This window comes from Peromyscus eremicus, chromosome 6 (genome assembly GCF_949786415.1).
Source record: "Peromyscus eremicus chromosome 6, PerEre_H2_v1, whole genome shotgun sequence".
In the NCBI taxonomy this organism is placed as follows: Eukaryota; Metazoa; Chordata; class Mammalia; order Rodentia; family Cricetidae; genus Peromyscus; species Peromyscus eremicus.
Window position 1 is genome coordinate 102,248,123 of NC_081421.1, and position 7,562 is coordinate 102,255,684.

At 43.3% G+C, this 7,562-nt stretch overlaps 1 long non-coding RNA gene across 1 annotated transcript; it reads left to right on the top strand.

Annotated features, from left to right (window-relative positions):
* The first annotated feature begins 1,842 nt into the window (after positions 1-1,842).
* LOC131912715 (uncharacterized) lies at positions 1,843-3,280 on the top strand. Its single transcript, XR_009379695.1, has 3 exons — positions 1,843-1,936; positions 2,312-2,393; positions 2,495-3,280. It is a non-coding gene; the product is annotated as an uncharacterized LOC131912715 (long non-coding RNA).
* Positions 3,281-7,562: the final 4,282 nt, after the last annotated feature.

Consider the following 7,562-nt stretch of genomic DNA (forward strand, 5'->3'; position numbering starts at 1 on the left):
AGGAAGCTACTGTAATTTATTCAGATAAGGGAATGTTAAAACCTGAATTACAGAGAAGCCAGGGGGTATGAAAATGAATGAAAGTAGTTTAGGTTCCTTGGAATATAAATTTAAAATACTGCTTTAAAAATAGTTGGATATGGGAAGTAAAGAGAGCCACCAATACTTCCATTTTTAACAGAAACATTTGTTTTTCTTACTTTTATTTATGGTGTGTGTGTGTGTGTGTGTGGAGAGAGAGAGAGAGAGAGAGAGAGAGAGAGAGAGAGAGAGAGAGAGAGAGAGAGAGAGAGAGAATGTCACACGTGTCTGTGGAGGCCGGAAGAGGGAGCCAACTCCTTCAGAGCTGGAGTCCCAGGTTGTGAGACTCTGACATACGTGGGTGCTGGGAAGAGCATGGGGTCCTCTGGAAGAGCAGAAGCTCGACTCTCCCAGGATTTCCTAATAGAATGACTGGAACTTGGCAGCAGCAATAACTAGAAATTTCGAGTCGAGGCGCATGGTTGGAAGTGGAAGGAAATGATTCTTCGTGAGTGCGAGGTGCTGGTGACATGGTGTAAGAGATGTAGTAACTCAATTTGTACTGGAAATGTCCAAGTCATGAGAGGTTAGAGCTAGAGGCAGCAAAGTCAAAGTCACTGAGATTTCTCAAGGAGCCACAACAGACATGTGTATGGTTATCGATGGGAACGGAGGCCAGAAGTAATTTAAAAAGCAGAGCTCTGAAGCCCAAGTCCTAACTGAAGGCATGAAAAGCCTTAAAAAAAGGAGCAGTCGGTCCTCACCGTAGAAGAAGCAGGAAAGAACATCAGCCCATTCAAGTTCATTTGCTCATTTGCCTTTAACAAAGAAACCTGTAATTTAAAAAATTCTATCTGTGTGTGTGTGTGTGTGTGTGTGTGTGTGTGTGTGTGCACATGTACATGCGTATGCATGAGTGTACAGGCCTGAGGCTGACATTGAGAATCTTCTGTTATCATTCTCTACTTTATTAACTGATGTTGACTCTCTCCGTTGAACCCAGGCCTCCCCAATGCAGAGACAGCTTGTTCCAGGTACCATGCTAACACCTTCAAGTACTGCAGTTACTTCTGGCCCACTGACTTGCTGGGCTCTCTGGCAAATGAGTTCTAGGAATCCTCCTGTTTCCACTTTCCAAGGGCTAGGATTCCAGGAACTGCTATCACGTTCAGCTTTTTTACACAGTGCCAGGAAGCCAAACTCGGGTCTTTGTGCTTACATAACTCTTACCATTTAAATTTCTTAAATCAAAAACCTCTCATTTTATTTTCCTTTCTATTATTTTCTTATTTTTCCCAAAAATAAAGTATCAGTCAGGATTCAGATTATTTTTGTCTTGTGCTTTTTTTCCATTTAAAAATAATATTTTAATCAACTTTGGTCATAGAACACTAACCTATGAATTGTAGTTATATACAGCTCTTGCTTGAGAAAGACGTAACTGCTTAAATAATGAGAGATATAATTATTAATCACATCAGAAGAGACAAAAGCAATCTTCTGGTTGCTGAGTGATGGAAGGGAGCCCAACCCATGAAGAAGAAAATGAACCCTCGGTAGACAGATGCTTCTTATTTTGATGGAGAGAAGTTGCGTGGCAAGAATGTCCTCATGGTTCTTACAGTCTCTAGTCTCCGCTGTTGGGAATGGTTCCCTTGGATCTGTCAGCATCACAGGACTGGAACTGAGGGTGACAGTGGGGAGTGACGCCTGGGTGGGCGTCAAGGCAAAAATCCAAGAGGGCGAAGAGAAGAGGTCTTTCCACAGACTCCATGCGTGCGTGCGTGCGTGCGTGCGTGCGTGCGTGTGTGTGCGTGCGTGTGCGTGCGTGCGTGCGTACCCGAAGTTAACTATTTAGTTTCTTTGTTGCCTCTTTTACTATAAAATCTATCTCATGCTGAAGTCAATGGGAAAGGTGGGTAGTACTGACTCTCGCCAGTCTCCTCACAAATGGTTCCGGGTCACAAGGCAGATCTTTCTAGGGTGACTTGGGGTTCAACTCAGTTTAGACCTCTCAAGAATTTTACAATTCATTTTATTTTATTTATTTTTTAAGAAAAATTTTTATTCATTTTACACACCAATCAAAGATCCCCTTCTTCCCTCCTCTGCCCCCCCCCAACCCACCCTCCCCATGGGGAGGCACATCCAGCAGTTTCAAGCCCTTCAGAGGTGTAGAGTTTCTCCCATTCTCCCTAGAGCTGATTTGTAACTGAGGGAAAATGAGCTTTAAGCAAAAAGAATTATCCCAGATCCAAGGATTACAGTCTATATGCTCTCATTTCCCCAGATATCTACAGCCGCTGCTGTCTCCTAAGGCTCCTTCAGAATCACAGTTGTGGTGAAACATGGAACGCTCCCTACAGGATTATGTATGTGACATTTGATCCCTTCCTGAGGATGGGCCTTAAGGTGGGGGAAGTGGGTCACTGGGGGTGGACCCTACTTCCATCCTCTCTCTGCTTCCTGACAGATACAATGTGACCAGTCATATAACACTCACGTCCTTGCTTGCCCTGATGGGCTGGAGCTCTCCACGTAGAAGCAATAATAAACCCGTCCTATCTTAAGTGCTTCTTGCCATGGATTTGATCACAGCAACAAGAAACTTCCTGACACAGAGCCCGAGGCATGGATGAGAAACACTGCAGCGCCTCTTCCAGCCTTCCATGGCCAACACGACGTCGTTTGTCGTTGCCAGCACCATAGGCTGCAACAAACCAAGGAGAATGCTGGCCAGGCTCAACGGGGACCCCAGTCTGTCCCTAATGGATGGCAAAGCCACATTCACAGCCAAGTGCTCTCCCCTTCCTCCACCCTTCCCTTCTCCTTCCTTCCTTCCACACCACAAACCTGGTCAAAGATTAGGTACATGACAAACTGGCCCAATTTAAGGCATAGAACTTGATGAACTTTGACCTGTCTATATGCTTCTAAAACCAACACCACCATCAAGAGGACTGACCTTTCCATACCAGAGTGTCACCTTGTCCCTTCCTCTCCGATCACTCATCTATCTGCTGTCCTCGTGTATTGGTTTGTACCATCTAGAACTTTCCACAGATGGAGTCGTCAATGTCACCTCCTTACTCTCCAGTCCTCTCGGTGTAATGGCCCGGAAAATGTTCCATAGTGTGTTGTGTATCAGTACCTCATCCCGTTTGTCAGCCTTCTGCTCTCTGGATACACCACAGTTTGCTGAACTATTTACCTACTAAAGAGCCCATTTGGACAATTAAAACTTCTCTGTTTGTACACAGTGCGTGTGTGGAAATCCCCTCTCCTTTCTCTTGACTAAATTCCTGGAGGAGAATGGCGAGGTCGCATGGTAGACAGATGTGAAGCAATTGCCACACTGTTTGGATAGACTTGGCATCATCTGACTCTTAAATGTTTGGTAGGATTTGTAATTACACTCATCTGAACTTGAACTTTTTGTTATTGGAAAAATTTTAACTAGAAATTATCTAGTATCTTGAAAACTATGTTTGTGGGTTGGGAATGTAGCTCCTGGGACAATGCTTGCCTGGCATGCACAAGGTAGGTCCTGGAGTAGATCCCAGCAGCACAACATGAATGGTTTTTTTAATCAGGAGGCTGGGACAGGATGATCACAAATTCGACCCCTAGCTGTACTGCAGAGGAAATTAAAAGCCAGGCTGGCAGGCTTAGGGAGAAACTGGCTAAACATTTTTTTTTAAAAAAGTTAAATTAAGTGAAAAGGACTGAGGATATGGCTCCTAATAGAGTACCTTCCCTGCATTCACAAGTCTGTATGTCCAGTCCATAGCTATGTATAGACAGACAGATAGATGATGCATGTAATCACTTAAAGCTTTCCTAAGACTGATGTTGGACGTGGGTTTTTTCTGATTATTATATTTTTAATTAGCTAATAAAACAACAGGTTTAATTATATTGTTTTCATACTTTTATGATTTTTTATTTCAGTGTTTTATTTCGAGTTGTTATTGCTATGCTTTCAAGTTCACCAATCTTTTCTTCAGTTCTCAATCTACAATTGGCCCCCCCCCCATCTAGAGTTTTTTCATTGGAAGTACTTTTTTCCAAAGTTTCTGGATAATTAGCTTTGGTCATTGTGTGCATTCTGTATATACTCCTATTATTTTCATGTTTTCCTTTATTACTTTGCACATATGGAGAATATATATGGTACTCCTTTTAATATTTTAGCTACTGATTTTCTGAATTATGCTATTTCTGGATCTATTTCTAGTGACTGATTATTCTCATTATATTATGAATTCTCTACTTTGCATGGCGTGTGTGTGTGTGTGTGTGTGTGTGTGTGTGTGTGTGCAGACTTATGAAGACCAGAGGCCGACATTGAGTGTCTTCCTCAACTGTTCTCTACCTTATTTTGAGACAGAGTCAGAAATCTGAATTACTAATCCTAAATTTCCAGAAATTGCTCAGTCTTTCCAGAGCTGCAAAAGACAGAAGTGAATACAAGTGTTCCTAACATCAAACCTATCTCCATTTCCATGAACTAAGATTCAGAGTACTAGTCTGTGTGTACTAATTCATCTTTTTACATCCAAGGCCAATGATGTGATATTTCCCCAGCATCGTGCATGTCTGCATGGGGCGTAGGGGCCCTGTAAATACACGAGTATATATTTTGTATCCAGCTGTGTCCAGATTCAGGATTAAAATAAAATTTATGAGTAAACTTTGTTTAATAGCCATAAACAGGAAATGGCTACTTGTAAATTCATTAATAAGAATTCTGTTTATAAAAGTATTGTGAGGGATGTTCTTTTGTTTGGACGAGTGAGATCCTGTTGTCAGTATGAGAAAAAAAAATATATCAGGTTGGATCTTGCTAAGGACCCACCTTGGATGCTCCCTGCACCTCGGATGCTCCCTGTACCATGCAGCTCTGGACAGACTGAGCAATCTATAGAGACTTAGAATTAGTAATTCAGATTTCTGATTCTGTCACAAAAAATAAGATGGGTAGCAGTTGAGGAAGACACCCATGCAGGCTCATGCAAAAGTCCTGAGTACCCCCCTTGTACTGAAACTGCTTCCCCTCAAAGATGTTAAGTTCTTCACTGAACTAAAGCCTTGCATGAGAACTGTCACCTAGTCCCTGCCCCACTTCCTCTGACTCTGTCCCTAGAGCCATGCTGGCTGCTTACCAGACTTGACCTCTTCTGAAGTTTGGGCCCATCTTGTTTCTCTTCTCACTCTTAGAGACTAACATAGTTTTTCTTCAACTGAAATATAAGCAGTATATGTATTTTCAGACCTGCTATAAAATAATTCATTATTCTGACTCCAAATAATCAAACCTAATTCTTGGTAGATGACCATTAGTCTAACTCATGCAAAGCAGATATGCTATAGCTCACAATGGAAGGTGTAAAAGGGGGTGCTGAAGAAAATGTGTTAAAGTTGTTGACTGCTCGCTTCATGAATATACATGTGTGGTGGTTTTGTTTCCATGGTGAACAACCTCAGCTCTGCGGTACTGAGCACTTGGGTGTTGATAAGACAGCCTCTGGAACTCAGTTTCAAACGAGAAAAAATGCTGCGGATTCCACCAGTCTTCCCCAATGGTGTCACCTACCACACCTCTACTTCCACATACAGGTGCCCGGACCAGAGAAGTTACCTAGGTAATTGTGCGCCTAGACAGAGGCAGTCAGGTAAGGCTTTCCCTGGCAGTTCAAGGAGACACAGGACCGAGGGGCAGCCACGCCCACTCACCTAGTCAGAGCTCTTCCAACTGAATAAAAAGCCAGACACAAACTATCAGAATAACAAATAAATGATAGAAGAAGTAAGTTTATGCTGACCTGGCCAGATTCAAGAACTCAGACAATGTTGACGACATCGGCAAATGCCGAGTGTGTGTGTGTGTGTGTGTGTGTGTGTGTGTGTGTGTCTGTGTGTCTGTGTCTGTGTGTATACACTTATGAAGACTTTGATGAACCCACCCATCCCGTTCACACTCTGCCTTGGCTCAGCTTTGTCCTCAGAAATCACTCCATTCATTGAACAATTCCATTTTGAACAGAAGCTGAATGTGGTAACACGGTTCCTGGAAACATCTTAACATTATGTTTGGTAATTAAGAAAGGATAGGTGAAACTGCTTTGCTACTCTGCTTTCGATGCCATGATGTCAAGTATAAAAAATGTGGTCTAAACCCAGGGATAGCACCCTCTGCTTTGGAAGCCTGTGAATTCAATGGCTTCAAGTCTCATAAATACATAACATGCTGTAAAGAATAATGTATGCCGGTCTGCATGTCTGTTGATGCATCTGAACCACAAAAACAGAATTTACTCAGTTTGCCTCTCAGAAACCATGGATTTATAATCCAGCTTTTAAATTGTAATTTATGTCTTCAGTTGCCCATTGGTTGTGGTGAAATAACATGCGTTGGACCTGCATTGGCCTTACTTAGCACATATAATTTACACATTACGTTTTCTTCAACTACTTATCCCTAGCAGAGTACTTGGCTCAAGGCAGATGGGAAGTAAGTATGCTTTAAGTTAACGGCCCCCGTCTTCAGTATCAGAGCTGACCGTCTCGGGTGTATTGTGACGCTGCCAGTCCCTGCATGCCTGTTCACCGACTCACCTGCACATCTGGATCATATGCAGTGTGTGTGTGTGTGTGTGTGTGATGAATACAGCATACCAATCTGAAGTGCACAGCACAATGAATTTTCGAGTGAATCAGCTGAGCAGATCATCAACCAGCTCAACAGACATCTCCAGATTTCCTTGTGTCTTCAACCAGCTAAAGATGACTTCTATTCTGACTTTTATCAGTGTGGATTAGCCTGCTTTTGAACTTTATGTAAATAAAATACAGCCTTGAAGTTATCTTTAATATGTAACAGTCATAAGCTTGGTGGCTCAAAGCAGCCACCATTTTTATTGGCTCACAGTTCTCTGGGTTAGAATTATGTCCCGGGTTCAGCCTGGCTGTTCCGTAGCTTGACCTCGGGTCACTTGTGGGTCTGCGGCTGTCTGGGAACCTTGGTGCTACTAGATCTGACAAGGCTAGAGACGTGGCTGGTGCTTTCTCTGAGCTCTTAGCAAGCTTGGTGTCTCCAGCTGAGCAGCCTGGGTTTCCTCACGTGGAATCCATGTGCCGTGAGGGAGAGCGCTGCGGCCTTGGAAGCCTCGCTGGGGAAATCACAGTGTTACTTTTCCCACAGGCTGTTGTCAAGAGCACCTCCAACAGCAAAGAGTGAGCAAGAGGGAGGGCTGCTGCGAAAGTGAAGCACCAGGCCGTTGGAGCACTTCGCGCGTGCACTGGTTTCCGGAAGTCTGATTGATTTTACTTGACTGTTCACTTTGATGCACACTGTGTGTGTGTCACTTGCTTGCGCTTTTTAACTGTTGTGTAGCATCCTATTGTATGCAGACACCATAATCAGCGTCTCCTGGGTTGTTCTCAGTGGGCTGCTTTGAATAAAACAGCTATAGACGCCTGTGTATGTCTTCTGGTAGACACAGGCTCACAGGGCACATAGCCGACAGTGAAGTTGTGGG